The sequence below is a fragment of the Alexandromys fortis genome, unplaced genomic scaffold, assembly GCF_014885135.2.
Source record: "Alexandromys fortis isolate MF-2015 unplaced genomic scaffold, M_Fortis_MF-2015_v1.1 scaffold_127, whole genome shotgun sequence".
Classification (NCBI taxonomy): domain Eukaryota; kingdom Metazoa; phylum Chordata; class Mammalia; order Rodentia; family Cricetidae; genus Alexandromys; species Alexandromys fortis.
The window spans coordinates 1,106,413-1,125,209 of NW_026068006.1; positions in this window are offsets into that span (position 1 = coordinate 1,106,413).

An 18,797-nucleotide genomic window follows, 5' to 3' on the forward strand; every position below is an offset into this window, starting at 1 on the left:
AGCGTACTGCATTCCTCGCTGATGATTGTGGTTATTGTGTGTGTATTACACATGACAGAGACAGGTATATTCATGGCTGCTTTCGCTTTGCCATGGAGCTGTGACGCAGCCCTCAAGCCTCGAGTGAGAAGAGTTTTGGGGGCTCGGTTTGTCTGCGGAATAGAATAGCTGCCACTGTCTTTAAGGGCACAGCCCTTTAAAGCCCCTAGGCGACAAACTTATAAATATGTGGTTATTCCAAGAAACCTCTCAGTAGCTCACTACTGGCTTTGCCAAAACACCAGACACACTCCACATTCCACGGGTACACTTTCCAGATCCTCATCCTGTATTTACCAGGAAAACCTGTCCAAAACTTATTCCAGATTCCAGTTCAAAAGCCAGCCCTCAAAATTCCACACATAACTTTACTAGGGAGACTTTAACATCTTTAAAAACAACTGGGCAAGCCTAGTCCAGTGTACTTAGGTCAGATGTCACAGTAATAAGCCGACAGTGTCAGGCAAAGACCATCATTGACATTGGGATGCACCCCTGATATACACTGCATAGTGTAGTAGGAGGCTGCTTGTTCGCTTCCGGCTGCCCAGACCATGAAATAATCACTCAGAAACTATATTATCTAAATCACTGCTTGGCTGGTTGCTTAATATTTCTGGTTAACACATGTCTTAAATTAGCCCTTTTCTATTATTTTATATTTTACCACGAGTCTGATGGCCTACTGGCAAGGTTTCTGTGTGTCTATCTCCAGTGGTGGCTACATTGCTTCTCCCTGACTCCACCTTCTTTCTCCCAGCATTCACTTTAGTTTTCCTGCCTAGCTCTACTCTGCCCTATCACAGGCCGAAACAGTGTCTTTATTCATTTACCAATAAAAGCAACACATATACAGAAGTACTTTCCACACCATCTCCCCTTTTCTGTCTAAATAAAAAGGAAGGTTTTAACTTTAACATAGTAAAATTACATATTACAGTTACAATATTTGTTTATTGATTTTATTAAGCTCTACATTTTTCTCTGCTCCCCTCCCCTTCTCTCCTCTCCCATGGTCTCCATGCTCCCAATTTACTCAGGAGATCTTGTCATTTTCTACTTCCCATATGGATTAGATCCATCTATCTCTCTCTTAGGATCCTCATTGTTGTCTAGGTTCTCTGGGATTGTGATTTGTAGGCTGGTTTTCTTTGCTTTATGTTTAAAAACCACTTTTGAGTGAGTACATATGATAATTGTCTTTCTGGGTCTGGGTTACCTCACTCAATATGATGTTTTCTAGCTCCACCCATTTTCCTGCAAATTTCAAGATGTCATTATTTTTTTCTGCTCTGTAGTACTCCATTGTGTAAATGTACCACATTTTCCTTATCCATTCTTCAGTAGAGGGGCATTTAGGTTGTTTCCAGGTTCTGGCTATGACAAACAATGCTGCTATGACCATAGTTGAGCACATGTCCTTGTGGCACAATTGAGCAAGAAAATGTGGAAATTACTTGTTAAAGCAAATGATAAGGAAAACATTCTTCATTTGATTCTGGAATTAAATATCTTCTATGATATTCATGTGCTAATTGACTGATGGGCAAATGTCACTGTGATAAAACATGACCAGAAGGGACTTACAGAAGAAAGACTTTATATGGTTCCTGAGAGAAGAGTTCACAATGGTGAAGAAGGCACGGCAGCAGGTGGTCAGAACTGAGAGATCACATTTTCATCCACATGTATGAAGCTGGTGTGGGGGAAGGAGACGAAGACAGACAGAGGCACAGACCAGACAGACAGATATCAGCTGGGGCCAGGATATAAGACTTCTGAAACCTGCCCCCCCCCACACCACATTACCCCTGCAGCCCCAGTGATACACTTTCTCCAGAAAGGCTGTATCTCCTAAAAGCTCTATAATCTCCCCAAACAGCGCTCCTAACTGGGGACCAAATATTTAATTCTTTGAGCCTACAGGAGGTATATTTTCATTCAGACTTTCCACAAAAGCCAATATGTCTTTTGTCTAACCTATAAAGAGTTTCTATTCTACATTATGAATACTTGACTTCAGATATAATATTTGATATGTTTACATAGTGTTTGAACTTCGCCAGCCACCACTCTGGTGTGACTTGGATTTCAGTAAGTGGGACCTGGGTCTGAGCCCCACAAGCAGGGTACCCTAAACGCTGTGATGTTTCATGCCCCGGGAGCCCAGAGAGCCTCTCTCAGCTGTAAAGTGCGGCGAGATTGCTGTGAAGCTGCCCTTGTATTCTAATCAAGATGAACTTGAAAGGTGAACATTATAAGTGGTAGAAATTATTTATAATTTGGTAATAAAAGTTTATATCTAACACTCCAGATTTCATACGTCTGCTATGTGCTGGCTCTGGGTTATAAAACAATTGTAGTTGCCTTTACGTTTGGCCTTATAAGAAAGGTCATAAATTAGAATGATAGCATTCGTCCTCTTTCTGAGCTCAGAAAAATTTCCATATTAACATCTTCACCTCAAACATAAATGGTTACCCAACTACAAAGAAAAGAGTTGCACCGAGCCTTATGAATTATAGTTTATGTTGGAAATCTGTGTACACACGTCTGCAGTAGTGCATTCCAACTTCAGGAAAGCTGGCTTGACCATAGTGGAGCTAATTCAAACTGCATGGGCAACTTAAATAAATAAAGAGCAGCGTATAAAACTTGGGGATATTTTAGATGTCAGCAAAAGGTTGCTAGGGTATGCAATTATTTTAACTCTTAAAATGGATTTTTATGTCTTCAAGGATTTTTCCCCTTCCAGAATATCTCTACCTCATTACTTAAAAATAAGCTTGCTTTCAGTTTCAAATTTTTTTTATAATGTGGTTTTAACTGAAAATGTGACAGTCTGGGTTTTCTCCCCCCTACAGAAAAAATACACAGCACATTCTATTATGACATATAATGACTAAGTTCTTCCCAAGATATTGATGAATTGGACCAATGCTTTATGTTTAGACTTTCAAAAAATGTTTATAGCAAAACCCAGATGTCCTTAATTTTCCAATGTGGAATATCAAATCCATATGCTTTGCCGGTATAGGTGACTTTCACCATCTTGTGGGTGTGCTTAGAATACAGTGAACTGTAAACAAGCAGGATTAAGTTCTAGAACAATCACAGGGGCCCAGACTTTCATCCGCAGAGAACAGAGATTGTTAGTTCTTCGTAACTTTCAGCATTAGAACTGTCTTTCCCATGGAGCAATCAATAGAGCTAGAAATTACTAATGAGTTAGCATGGCGCTGTAGCAATATACCCTAGACTAGGCAGACTGGGCAACTCATAAACAACAGAAATTCATTACTCACTGTTTTCAAGAGAAGGAAGCCCATGACAAAGGTACCAACAGTCTTGTTCTCTGCATCTTTGACGGCACCTTCTGAATTCATTTTCATAAGGAGGAAAGTGGCAAGGAAACTGACCCTAGCCACTTATATAAAGACACAAATCCAGTCGTGAGGGCCTGTGACTACACACAGGTCCAGTCTGAGGGCCCTGTGACTTCATACAGATCCAGTCGTGAGGTCCCTGTGACTCATACAGATCCAGCCATGAGGACCTGTGACTTCACACAGATCCAGTTTGAGGACCTATGACTTCACACAGATCCAGTCTGAGGGCTGTGACTCCACACAGATCCAGTCTGAGGGCCCTGTGACTTCACACAGATCCAATCTGAGGACCTATGACTTCACACAGATCCAGTTTGAGGACCTATGACTTCACACAGATCCAGTCGTGAGGGCTGTGACTTCATACAGAACCAGTCATGAGGGCCTGTGACTTCATCACTTCTTTTCTCTTGTTTTAAAATGTGTCATTGTTGCTGTTATTGTTTCTTGTTGTGGTCATGACTATGTTAGCTCAATGTGATGGCACACACTGGTGGGGGACCGCAGCCACAGCAGATGCGAATCAGAGGACACTTTGTGGAGTAGTTCTCACCTTCTACCTTTCCTTGGGTTCTAGGCTGTCAAGCTTGCATAGCGCTGCTTTTCCTGACTGAGCCACCTCACGCAACCAGTTCTTACTGCACAGCTGTGATGGTTCGTCTGTCAACTTCACGCAACCTGGAGTCATCTGAGAAGAGGCGACCTTCATTCAGAAAATGCTGGCATCAGACTGACCTATAAGGAGGGCTCAGCCCACTGTAGGTGGTGCCCCGCCCCCCAGCAGCCGGTCCTGGGCTGTGGAATAATTGCAATTGCAGCAAGTCAGTAAGCGACATCCTCCATGGTATCTGTTTTAGTTCCTGCCTCCAGCTCCTGTCCCAAGTTCCTGCCCTCAGTGATGGATGTCCAGAAGTATAAGTCAAATAAACTCTGTCCTTCCTAAGTTGCTTTTGGTTATGATCTTTATTACAGCAATAGAAATCCAGCTAGAATAATAGCCCAGCCTGGCCTCAATCGTACCTCTTTAATGCTGGAGTTACAAATGGGGCCACCACACCTAGCTGTCTACTCTAATATTATTTATCATGCCGTGTGTTAGGTTCCAACATATATATTATTACCATCCTTCAGACTCTAACAAAGCAAAACCTAAAAACAAAAACAAAACAACACAACAATCCATATCTGTTGTTCCCTTAAGATCTCAAGGGAAAAAAATGGTGCATTTGTTTCTCTTTTGACAAAAGGTGCTTCAGCATCTGGACATGATTCTAGCAACTTCCCAAACACAGAGAAGATGAGGGGAGTCTCACGAGAACAACATTGTCCACACAGAACTGGAAGCAGACACAGCCGTGCACACCTGCAGTCTCAGGTACCCGGGAGGCTAGGCCAAGAGATAGCTTAAGCCCCAGAGTTCAAGATCAGCTTGAGAAACACAGTGAAAACCTCATCTAAAGAAATGCTTAAGCAGTAACATTAAAAAGAGGATTGGGGACCGAACAACTTCCTTCATGAATTATAACTAGAAGTAAAATAATGAGATGTATGCCTTGAATGTCTTCTGTATGTAACCAGATGAGAAGACTCTTGGCTGCCTTCGGTTGGAAGGGACAAGACCCGCTGCCTCCTGCTAAAGACCCAGACAGCTTGTAGATGACACAGAGTGTGGCGAGGACAGACAGCTTCCGGTTTAGTCAGTGATCAGGATAGATGCTGCTGGGTGCATTTCATCTCTGTGTTCGTGTCAGGAACCAAGCCACTGGTCCTGGCTAGGTACCAGTCTGGGCACGGGCTAGGTTAGGCTCCATCGTTTTCGGATTGCAACCTGTTCCTTTGGAAAACATTTGCCTATTTTCTTTCTGCTTGGCAAATAAAAGGTGCTTCTTAATATAAACTGCCGAATAAACGACTAAATGAACAAGCCCTCAATTGGTCCCAGGGTGAGATTCTCTGAGTATCACTGACGTAGTAGATATCAAGTGAAATATGAAGGAAAATGCTGTTCGTTAGTGGGTCCTAGAGGAATTAGACTGTAAGCACTCCTTGAACTTTACCCTCTCCACCCCAATCATACACAATTAATTAATAGATACTTCTCCATGAGTTATTAAGTACCTAAAACTGATGACTAGCCCAAGTCTAACGTCTCCATCTATTTCTATTCAGGAGCGGAAAATACGCTAGACCCTTCAAGGACACAATCACTCTCCAAAGGACACCCCAGTTCTGTAAAGTAACCGACAGAGGGCGAGGGAGATAGCCCACAGGTAAACTGAAACCGGGAGGACCTGCCTTTGGGTCCCCAGTGCCTATGTGGGAAAAAGGGCAGGGGTGGCTGTCAGTGCTGGCGAGGCAGAGACAGGATGAACCAGAGCTCTCTGTCTGGCCAGCCTAGCCAACCGGTGAACTCCAGCTTCAGTGAGAGCTGTCTCGAAATATGTAAGTGGAGAAGAGATTGAGAAAGATCCTTGGCATCTATTTCTGATCACCAGCTGCATATATACATGCACATGCACGTGCATACACACACACAGCATGCATGCATATCTTGATATTCATGCACATGACATACACATACATGTACAAGAAAAGTTAACTGTACATTAGGCATTAAGGAGGACTAGAGTGTTAGGTATACCACCCACCCCAAAATAGCTCAAACTACTCTAGTGCAACCTATTGTGAGAACAATTCAACTGTATATTTATAAACATCCAAAATTCAAGAAAAAATAGATTCTGAAAGAACTCTAAAGAAAATTGCTGCTCCCTCAAAAAAAAAAAAAGAAAGAAAGAAAGTGGATTTTATTTTCTTAGGCTGTGTCTAGGTATTTAAATAACACTTTATTAGGCTTCACTAGTTGGGGCAGAGCTCAGGAAAGCTCTGTTTTCTCTTTGATGTCCCTGCAGTCCTCACCCACTGCTGATGTTTCATTGACCCAGTGTACCTAGCTTTGGTATTGTCTGACAAAGCATAAAGCCCTGAACTCCACTCAAAGCTCACAAGAGCCATGAGAAAGAATGGGTACTTTTCCTAGGCATAGGTGCTGAACAAAACGGGGGCTGAGACATTTACATCCCTTGACCGTTTTCCAGCTTTTTTTGTGCACAGACACATAAATAAATACAACTTTAAAGTAAAATATAAAAGAGTAGACCCCAACAATCCCAGTTTGGGGATTTGTTGTTTTAACTTGGGCTCAGTGACTGCACCTTAGTCGACTGCTCTTTCAGCCAGCAATTGGGACTCTGCAAGTACTGGCCTGATTCTCTGGAAGAGCCCTGCCCTGGAAATTCTGTTCCTGCAGGCACTGGCTCTGCCACTGCCACTAAAAGTATCTTTAATTAAATCTGTATTGTTCTACTTATAAATAAAACTCAGAATTTAAAGGTTGGGGTGGAAACCTGCTAGCTCAGGGAGGTTGAGTAGCACTTACGTAACCTGCTGCAGGAAGGTTTACCGGCCTACTGAGGCATGGCCTCATAGACTATTTATCTGGATACCGAAGTGCGTCCGGCCTCTTTTTTTTTTTTTCAGCCAATATTTCTGTCTTTACTTGGTGCCCATGTGGATTTAAACTCCATGACGTCCCCTCTCCCAGAAAAGTTTGTCCTTGGGCTTATGGACATCATTTAGGGGTTGATTATAATTAGTATACAGTTGAGGGTTGTGGGAGGAATTTTATAAACTCAGTGATCTTTTTGGAAAAAAAAAGAAGAGGGAAAATTGGATGATGGGATAATAGATTGGTATTTGTGAGTTATTATTTATAGACAATTACATTGGTATAAATTCTTGTATATTGAAACAAAGTTAAATTATATTAAATATTGTATGCATGCATGCTTCTATGTCTGTTTAAAACATTTTTTATGTATTGATATATATATTTACCATATTGCAGTATACATTTCTACCTCTGCTCAAGATACTTATACATTCTTTACATTTGGAGGTCATTGTCTTCATTTATTGCACAGTTGTTTATTGTCTTAGTCTTTAAGTTATATAGGTTTTAAGTATTATAGATCAATAGTCATCTATGTCATATTTATAATTAGACTAATCAGGTTCTTCAGATACATAGAGATTATATTCTGTATAGATAGATAATCTTCAACTACTTCAAAGAATTGTAGAAAATGGCATTTAAATCACTTAGAGTTCTGTTGAAGTGAAACACAATTGCTCCTGGCAATACTGATCTATTCCCTAGAGAATATTGGGCCCCAAAGACACTCCACTTGGAGCTTGTTTTTTTCTTGGCAAAACCGGTCTCTGGGCAAGGAACTGCCCATACCTCATCCACTGACAAAATACATAGTATCCAAAAATGGATAAGCAAGACTGTCAAATCTTGCCAAGACAGGGTAAGACAGTTTTGAAAATTTTCTTGCCTTTAAAAATAATCTGTCAGTTATTCTAGGACTTAGCCAAAGTTGTTTGCTCAACGTTGCAAATGAGACTTTGGGTGATTGTCCAGGTAGCCAGCTGTCTCTGTCATTTGTTGCATGTTTTGGAAGTTGCTTGATTGCACTTCCTACTCACTCAAGTAACATTATTTCCCTTCTCGGATCTTTGATGGGGTTGAAGACTAGATAAATGTAGTTACTTTCCTCTCATGACTTGGTCAAGTTATTTATTATACAAGACTTAAGCTAGTTAGAATAGGATATTTGTTCTTATTGTTTATAATCTTGTATTAGGTTTAGAGCTCTCTTATTTAAACAAAAAGGGGATGTGTTGTGGGAGGTTTACCTGCCTACTGGGGCGCGGTCTCATGGACTATTTACCTGGATGCTGAAGTGTGTCTGGCCTCTTCTTCTCTCCACCCCCCTTGTTCCCGTTTGCTCGGTCAGCTTGTTTTGGATCCCATCCCCATCCTCCATTCAAGCAGATAATCCTGATTTGTAAGTTTTCCTCCTAAATAAATAATTATCTATCTATCAGTTCTGAGCCAGTGTGAGATTTCTTTTAAGTGCCTGATATCTCTGCCTTAAGTAACCTCCTCTCCTTGCTGGTGTCCTCTGTAGGAGAAGGCTACATATTTGTCCCGGCCACTCAGAGCCAAAATAACCACACAGAAACTGTATTAATTAAATCATTGCTTGGCCCATAAGCTCTAGCTTCTTAATGGATAACTCTTACATTAATTTAACCCATTTCTATTAATCTGAGTATCATCATGAAGTTGTGGCCTACCAGCAAAGTTTCAGCACATCTCTCTCCGCCTTCCTTCTCCCAATATTTAGTCCAGTTTTCCCCGCCTACCTAAGTTCTGCCCTATCAACAGGCCAAGGCAGTTTCTTTATTCATTAATTAATAAAAGCAACACATAGACAGAAGGACCTCCCACACCAGTCTTCCACTCTGCCAAACAAAAAGAGCCATGCCACTCCAAATCCCTCCTGGCTACTTCCAGTGCATGTCTCTCTTTCTCCCAGATGCCCTCTGATGTTCTTCGATCACTTTCTGTTAACTGGTTGCTAACTCAGCCTCCTGATACAAGATTAATTTTAATTAATGCAAGCACAAACTTGGGGTTCACAGTGTGATCGAATATCCCCAACAGGGATTGCCCAAAACAATTGAAGTCAGATTATCTATGAAATGTTTTCTTTTATACTTACTATTTTAAAATAGTAAGGACATGCAGTCAACTAAGTATCCATCATTACAGGAATAAACCACAAGACATGTTTACTGTAATGCTATTCAACTTCAAAGAAGGAAGCACATAACAACATAGATAAGATATCATAAGATACCTTGTGAAGTTAGGTAGTCACCAAGAACACAATCCTTTCTTTTCTTTTCCATAGTACCACTTACAGCATCTAAAGGAGAAACAACCCACAAACCCAAACAATGGTTGCAGGAGTTGGGGAAAGAGCTGATGGGTGGTGGTTGTTCAGGAGGTAGAAAGTTTCTCTTGATCGAGATGGATTCCATAGGTCTGCCGAGAACACTATGTGTGAACTCTGTTGATGGGTTACATCATCGGCTGTTTGTGTGCACAGGTATGTACTGGCTATAGTAAGAACAATGAAGTTATAAGAATGACAATAATAATGATTAGTGACTGCTTTCTGAGAGGGAAGGAAGGTCATGGACTCTATTTTATTCAGTTTTAATGTTCTACATATTTATTACCCAAAATATTTGGGTCACTCATTACCACCCTTAAAAGATCACACACACACACACACACATACACACACACATACACACAGAGGCACACACACACACACACACACACACTTAGGATGCTGGCAGCTGTGGTCAAGGCAAGGGCACCAAGGACTTTTGAGATAAATATGCCTGGGATTATTACTAAGAATGCAAATCCAATCAAATAACAGAGATGATTTATTGTTTTTTTTTTTTTTTAATACTGTTAACACTTTATTTATTTACTCATGTTGAGGTTTGAACCCAGGGCTTATCCTATGCTATTCAGGTACCCCACCACTGAGTTACACTCCTACAATCCACCACTAAGTTACACTCCCTTAACCTACCACTGAGTTTCACTCCCATAATCCACCACTGAGTTCCACTCCCACAATACACACTCCCATAATCCACCACAGAGTTCCACTCCCATAACCTACCACTGAGTTTCACTCCCATAATCCACCACTGAATTTCACTCCCAGCTCCCGTGTTAGCCCTTGATTCCCCTCATTGCAGATATGAGCATGCTTCACTCACAGACACGGACTTGAAGGGCTGGCTTTCCAGAGATTTGTGTATTAGCTCACATCCTGTTCTTCCCAACAAACCTGCATCTCCCTGCTCTTCCAGCACATCTGGATTCCAGTCAATAGGTGTGCCCAGCCCAGAAAAAGTGGCAGTTTATTAATTATGTGTTTGAACCGAAGACGGATCAAGAACTGAGAGTTAGTGAGAAAGGTTCATCACCCTAAAGCAATAGGCAAGTTTTAATGAGATGTAGTCGCTCGTTTTTTAAAAGTTTGGTTTGGCCCAGGCGGTGGGGTGCACGTCTTCAATCCCAGCACTTGGAGGCAGAGGCAGTAAGTTCAAGGCCAGCCTGGTCTACAGAGTGAGTTCCAGAATAGGCCCCAAAACTACAGAGAAACCCTGTCTCAGAAACACACAAACAAAGTTTCAATTGCATATATCATAAAAGTATGTAAATAAGCAGGAGGAATGATAATTTTTTTTAAAAAAATCTCAAAATGTGCCTCATTTCACCACTCCCAGAAAAACAGTGTTTCAGGGTGGAGCCACTCCCTTCATGTGTCTCTTAATTCCTACACTGCATCTTACACACTGTTCTATAATTTAATTTTCTTAATTATAATTTATGGAAATCTTTACATGTTGTGACTATGAGATCATTTTCATAGCAGCATAATACTCCACAGAAACTTAACTTCTTTATTATTATACAACCGTGCATTTTTATTTACACCAGTCATGACAACACATACTTGAATGTATAGGCATGTGAACATTCTGCCTAGATATCTGCACACATATATACATACACAGATATAGAAAATTCCCATCTGAGTACTTGCTTAGACAAAGCCCCTGATGTAAAATCACCATTTTCAGGGATTATATTTGTGGTGGTGTGGCTGGAACCCGGGGCTTTAGTATGCTTGCCCCAACCCTCTACCACTGAGTTCCATTCCTAGAGACCTGCACACTCTCAAATGTCAGTTATGCTTTAGGTGGCACTGTGGGAAATGGCTTCATGACAAGTGAGGAAGCATGGAGACAGCTCCTTTAAAGCATAGCCTCCTCGGTAAAGATTGCTTTTCCATCGACCGTTGTGGAGTAGAAACTCCTACAATACAAGGACAGGGCTGACTCACGGTTACCCCCAAACACATTGCCACAGGCCTAACCCCAAGTATTCTGAATATCTGGAAATCTGTATATTTGGATTTTTAAAGAATGTGTATTTACTTCTTTAGCATGCCCAGGTGTGTGTGTGTGTGTGTGTGTGTGTGAGCACCTGTGCTACAATGTGTTCACGGAAGCCAGGGGACAACTGTGGCCGTCAGTTCTTTCCTTCCACCTTTATGTTTGTTCCAAGGACTGAACTCAGGTCGTCAGACTTGGCAGCAAGCACCTTTACCTGCTGAGCCAACTCTTTGTTTTAGGGGACACTGAATTGAACTGTACATGTTTCAGACTCTCCAGAACATGGAATTCTTTGTATAGCATTCAGGAAGCACTTGCTAGTTGACAGATTTTTCTCTGAGCACATTGTACGGGTCTAAAGCAATTTAACCCCCATATAAACCCTGTGAAGTTATGACCATGATCATCACCAAGCTGTAAAGGAATTGACTGAGATCAGACAAGTAACCTGCCAAAAGTCACGTGGCTAATGCATTGCAGATCCAGAGTTTGTACCCAGGAATTCCTGATCACTTGTGCACAGCTGTGACTGTAAACTTGTGCTCTGTAGCAGTTGTGGGTCAGATACTTCTTTGTCCCTGTCAACTGTTGCATTTACAGTCGCCGTGTGAAATAGCAGTATTTTATCACCTTTGAGTGTCTGTGCAATTTTAAATAGGCCTGGATTTTCTGGCCCAGGATCTCTCAGAAGGCTGCAGTCAAATGGTGGCTAAATCTGAATCAACCATAGATGTATGCAGTTGGGGTGTGGCTGATCCCCCGTGTGTGTATCTGTATATCTGTGTCTGTGTGTGTGTGTGTGTGTGTGTCTGTGTATGTGTCTCTGTGTGTGTTTCCTCACAAAGTCACCCTGCACAGTCTCCCTACATAAGCTATCTGTGCTTCTGCATAGCACAGCTGCCTCAGCAAGCAACTAACATGGGAGTTGAAGACTTTCTGGCGTGGATGCTTCCACAAACAAGTTGGTGTTCTTCTATGACCCACCCGCAGAAGCCACATGTGGCCTTTCAGCCATCTTCTATTGGTCAAGATAGTCACAAATCATCTCCAGTTTCATGGGTGTCTTTGAGGCCACCTCTCAATTGGAAGAGGAGCAAATAGCAATATACCTTGTTGCTGCCTGCTTTGAGAAATACTGCCTACTGCATAACTAATTTCTGTAGCCCATGGAAAGCTTTAAAACTCATTTTTTAATGCCACGGAGCTGATCACGTGTTCACTGATTCATTTCAGTTTGTCAACAGCCTGTTCTTCTGATTGATAGGATGTACGTAAGGGATGACACATTGGCAGCATGTACTCACAGGACAGTGCAGTAGCTAATGGCCCTGGGACAAAATGAACCCATCAGCCTGTATGTAAATGGAGCCCAGGCCCCTGGCCTCTACGTTCAAGATTCTCAAGCTATCTGTAGAGTTTCAGAACATCCTCTGCTTCAAAAAACAAAACAAAAACTCCTTATTGAAAGAAGGTTTTAGTGCACTGAGAACCTAGAGACTGTGCTGCTGACTGCGGCAGAGCCGGGGTCCCTCTTTTGGGCCACTGCTGTGTAGTCAAGTGTCTGCCTTTGGCAGCTGGCCAGGAGTGCCGGGCTTGAGCACATCGTGATGTAGGACACCCGCTGCAGGGGTCTTCCCTTTTAGCTCGGATTTTCTTTACTACAGAAGGCTATTCACAGAGATGTTTGGAGGTGAGCATTCTACTCACCCTTGCTGTGGGCAGAAAAGGTAGTGGTCCCCAAAAGAAAAATGTTAGGAGTGATTGCATTGCTCCTTTGTGGCCTTGGGGATGTTGTATATCTTTCGGTTGGTTGGTTTCTTGTATACATCTTGTCATTTGTTTGGAACTGGTGGAGTCCCAGAACTCTGCACGCAGAGTATGTTCTAAGCTCCATCTGTTGTCACCACTGCCTTTAGCAGCTAACTGGTCCCAAGTGGGTTGAGGGCTCAGTAACCACTCCTGTGTTTGACCCCTACCTCTGTGCTGGTCTCTACGTGCAGTCATCACTATGACTTCAAAATGTAGGGGTGACCAATGAAAGCATTTCCTGCCACTTTCCTGGGGTACCCAGCACAGCTAGCCTCACGAGCTTTCTAGCCCCAAGCCAAACTCTGAAACTCCAGAGACTAGGGCTGCCCGGCCGGAGGATCGCTAAGTCATGGACTCTCCAGAGTACTGGTCAGATTTGATGTTTAGGATGGAAATGCGATTTGGTTTTGAATTTGTGGTTCAGCTGGTCCAGGCTCCCTGTAGATAATTTCCAAGGTGATGATTTCTGAGCTGCCATTTCCTACCCTCAGCTCCCACTCGGCATTATTGTCTGACATTGCTAACTTCTTTGACATGATCTACATTTTCTAAGATAGAGAGATGGAGGCTGAACATCCTCTTGAGAACATCTTACTTCTTTGGCCTAGACAGATGAGTGTCCCAAATTCCTCATCTTGCCAAGAGGACTTTTTGCTCTAAGGGAAGTGCAGGGCTGGTTACTGTTCTTCATTTCACGCGCAGGAATTCTCTGTTGGTGTTGGTGTTGACCCTCCTCACCTGGGCTGTTTCTTCCAATGAGATAGGCCCGGAGCAGGTTTTATCAGGCAAGGCTGCTGAAGGGACAGTCAGTCCCTCACATACAGCAACAGGGGCATGCCTGAGCTCCAGTTATCTCGGGAGAGTTTGCCATTTTTGTTCTTGGTAATTAGATGGCTGGTTGTAGATCCAAGCCATTCTGGGCCCCTGTGAGAGTGACTCTCCAGGTTTGAATAAATCCATCAATCTATTTGTGGCTTTCTACCCATGAGCCAAATGGCCTGTCCTAACTAAAGGGCAGACAAACACCATCCATACAGCTACTTCACAGTTTACCTTGGAAATGTTCTAATGGCCAGTTTACATAGCTTTGTGTCCAAGCAAGACAGGAAGCACTGGGTTGTTCCTATTCATTGTCACAGTGATGCCTCCAGAGATGTTTAGATGCTAGCCCTGTCTGACTGTAAAAGAAATTAATCCTGGCCTATGAAAAGTTCTCCGTGGTCAGGTCTAACGGGCAGAATTTTCTGAACCTCCTGAGTCCTTAGAAAGTCAGATGCCGAGCACAGCTGGCCTGCTTTGCTCTCCCTTCGAGACTCGTCTTCAATAACCCCCTTTGATCCTGGGGGCCTCTTTCAGTGACAAAAATAAGAGCATATGAAACCTGATGTATCCTTGCAAGCTCCCAGGTCAGAAAAAACTAACAAGTTCCTAATGGCCCCATTGAGGAGTTCTGGCTTTCTTCACAGGTGGGCACAAGGCTATTGGAGGGTTCACTTGGGTCTTCACAGTTTCACGGACTTCTGGGCCTGTGTCTGTCTGCAAACAGTTCTCAAGCTCATAAATCCATCCATTTACAAGAAGGATTCAGAGTCCTTCAATTTTTTTCCAGTATTTTTTTGTGGTTAGATAGGAATTTACCCCCACATTTCCTGGGTCACACTTCTTTTACCTCACTGACCATTTGTGTGAAACGCAGGCCAAACACACTCTAGCCAGGAAGAACGCACTGCTAGGCTTAAAAGAAGGAGTGACCAGAAAGCTATCCCCACACAAAGGCAGCTTCATCTGTGGGCTGAAGGTGAATTGTGGGGTGAGTACTCCGCCGCTTTTCAGACTGGACAGCTCCAGAGGAAGGCTAACACTGCTGTCTGGGCCGCCTGCCTTACTGCGAGGGCGCGGGTGAAGTGTATGTCTTCATAAATCGTCCTCTGCTTCTGCTTCCCATCTGAGCTACGCCAGCCTACTCTGTGAAAGCCTGGATTGGAAAACCTTTTTATTTTTTATTTTTAAAGAGAGCTATCTTTTCAAATTGTGCTTATATAACACTCAGCTAAGGCAATGTGTATTTATTTCTTCAAGTAATGCTATTGCTTGAAGTCTACCTCTTTGCCTTTGACAGTAAGACAGACCGCTTATCTTCATATTTTCATAATGAAAACTCCCCAAGCTCGGGCTGCTATGGCAGATTTACGGCTTTTGAGCAGGAGAACTGACAGGCATTCTAATACGGAAGGAGATATGATGTCCTTAATGTACAGTGATGTCACTGCTAACGAGGGAGAAGCAGCCAGAGCACTCGCAGTCAGCACCAGGCGGCTGTCCTGGCTGGGGTGGAAGAGACCTTGTCACCTCAGAAAGGACACAGGTAATGAAGAAAAGGAAACCAAGCCTCAGGTGCAAAGGCACCAGCTCACTGTGGATGTGCAGTAGCTTCGGGAAGTTGATGCTAAAACTGTCCGGACAGAGCTGACCTTGAGAGAAGGGACAGGGCGAGGCGTGGTACTCTGAGTGTAATTAAAACCCTCCAGGGAACGGGCAAAGGAAAGCTAGGCCGCCTTCTGACCTTGTCTCTCTGTCCCCTTTATCCCGCCCCAGAGTGGTCTCAGAACTTAAAGACTTGGACAGCTACACTGTCATTAGCAGGATGCCCCTATTGTTAGGAAATGCCACACACTCGTGTCTTTTATTTGCAAATGAGGCCTTAAAGGTTTAACTTTGCGGGGAGAAAAAGAAATTCTTAGAGGTTGCTTTTCCAATGTCCTTGTACAGACTTGTGACTGAGGAAGCAACACTGTAAGGAGAACAATCTGAGAAGGCTGCACTCCGCAGGCCTCCTGCATGGCTGTGGCTGGAAAGGGTCTTTCAAAGGTTTCAGGAGCATCTTCCACTCTGAGAGAATGGGGCTGTGTGTTGGTAGCAAGGAAAACGGAACACTCAAGATCCCTGTCGGTTTTTGCCATTCCCATTAATTTCCCCGGAAGTATGAGGGTTAATTTAAGACCTGAGAGGGCTTTTGCCAGCTCTGAGGATAGCCAAGCACTTAAAATTTGCCAGCTCCATTAAATGTACTTCTCCTTAATTAAACGTAGACACATTCAGAGATCTACATGCTCAAAATTAAGTATCAAAGATTTATCGTATAAAGGAGCCAAACAGCAAAGGCAGAGGTCAGAACTGACCAATATCACAAAGGACTATATTTTTTATTATGTTATTATCTAATGAATTTTAATGCACTGAGACAACGGTTGTGAGCTGGGCAGGCTTTTCTGGGCTGCGATCTAATCTGCCACTCACAAGTTACAGGGTACAGGAAAGTTAGCTATTTCTTTCGGGCTCAGTTTCATTGCTTGTAAAAAGGGAAGGTCATTTTACTTCTTTCATGGTAACTAATGAATGAAACCAACAAATAGCAAACCATTCACTGATGTAGGATTCCCCTCTGTATGCTGTGAATATCACTGGTTAATAAAGAAACTGTCTTGGCCTGTGATAGGACAAAAGCATGGAGGTAGGTGGGGAAAACTAAACAGAATGCTGGGAGAAAGGAGGCAGAGTCAGAAAGAAGCCATGGAGCTGCCGGAGACAGATGCACTGAAACTTTGCTGGTAGGCCACGGCCTCGTGGTGATGCACAGATTAATGGAGATGAGTTAAATTAAGATGTAAGAGCTAGCCAATAAGAAGCTAGAGCTATTGAGCCAAACAGTGATTTAAATAATACAGTTTCTGTGTGATTATTTCGGGTCTGAGCAGCTGGCAGCAAACAAGCGCCCTCCTTGCAACAATTCACTATTTTGTTCAAAGCATAGTTAAGTGAAAAATTAATGTTAGCAATGTAATATGTAAATTGTTATTATTAAAAATTGATATTCATTATAGTCACATTTATTACATGTAAAATTGCACTATTTGCAATTAGTGTACAGATAATAGCAAAAATTATTTTCACTCACCATACTAGAAGAAACAGATAATTTAGGCTTATGGCTCCAACATGATGGTGGAGTCTAGCATGGTGGGAAAACATGGCAGCAGGCTGCAGGCATGGCAGTCAGAGCAGGAAGCTGAGAGTTCACACCTTCAAACGCAAGCACAATGTAAGAGATTTAACTGTGATGTACTTCCTGTAGTAAGCCCGCACCCCCTAACCTTGATCCAAACAACTGAGGCCCAAGGTCCAATACCAGAGCTCATGGCGCAGACATTTATCATTCAAAGCACCACACATTCCACTGGTGAACATGGATCCATACCACGTAAACTCACTTGAACACACACACATATACATACATGCTGTTCACTACCTCTCTTGTTTGCCTTTCCCTCCCCTCGAGACTCCAACTCAGTGGTTCTCAGTTGTGATATACATAAGAACACCAGAGGTGCTTACTATAACTTCACAAGTTCTGGTGTGGTGAATTTGGACAGGGTCCAGGCGTCTGTAGACTCAACAGATAACCCTGATGGAGGTGGCATGCAGACTTAATCACATCCTGGATCCCTAACGTTACCTGCCTTGCCTTGTGGATGAGAGGGTGGCCCTTGGGGAAGCCTCTTATCTTCTCTGTTTTATGTGAAGACTTGGATTACCTTTCCTTTAGGAGGTATATTCAGGTTCATGATGATCCAAATTAAGGCTGAGTCAGAAGAGGTAGGTTCTTTTCTTTTTTTTCTTAGAGCTTTGTTTTGTTTTTAAATTTTATTTATTTATTTCATATACCTGGTGTTTTGTCTGCATGTATGTCTGTAACATGCCTGGCCAGAAGAGAATTCCCTGGAACAAGGCTGTGAGCTGCCATGCAGGTGCTGGGAGTCAAACCCCGGTCCTCTGGAGAGTAGCCAGTGATCTTTGTCACTGAGCCACCTCTCCAGACCTGGTGGGGTTTGTTTGTTTTCTATACATATTGTGTGATGGGTGAGTGCCATGGTGTGCATTGGAGGTCAGAGTTGTTCTCTCTGTCCATCGTTTGGATCCTGGGCGTCAAACTCAGGTTTGCTGGCTTGGCAGAAAGCTCTCCCCTGCTGGTCCATCACACTGGCCCAAGGCAGATTCCTCCAGTCATCTCTTGCCGAGGTTCTCATAAGGAAAGAAAAGATGAAGGGTAACTTCAGTGAGACGATTCGTGCAAAAACTTAGAATGTTGGTACAGTCTTTATGATTGTCTATATGGAAGAGCCTTTGCCTTGTCTTTGGGTTGTGGGTGGACACTAGGTAGTAGGAGAGATGCTTCAGGGTCTGTGGATGAAAGCCAACAGCAGTCTTTGGACGCAGGTGATCACTTGTCCTGTGGCTGTGACGTAACACCTGGCAAAGGCAACTTCAGGAAGAAAGGGTGCATTTCAGCCCCCAGTTCAAAGGTGAAGTTCCCCAGGGCATGGAGGGCGAGGCCGCGGGCTCAAGGCTGTCCTGTGTGTCTGCAGTCAGAAAGCAGAAGGATGGTGGAATTTCTTCTGTTCACTCCTTCGGGGGCCACAGCCCATCGAAGCTGTCCACCTGGCTGAGGGGGCTTCCCACCCCAGTGAGTCTGACCCAGATGACCCTCACAGGTGTGCACAGAGGCTTGTTTCTCAGGTGTTCCTGGATCCCATCCAGTTGTCAAAATCAACCATTAAAAAACCATACTGGTAAGGGAGGTCATAAGGTGCTTCCGTGGCC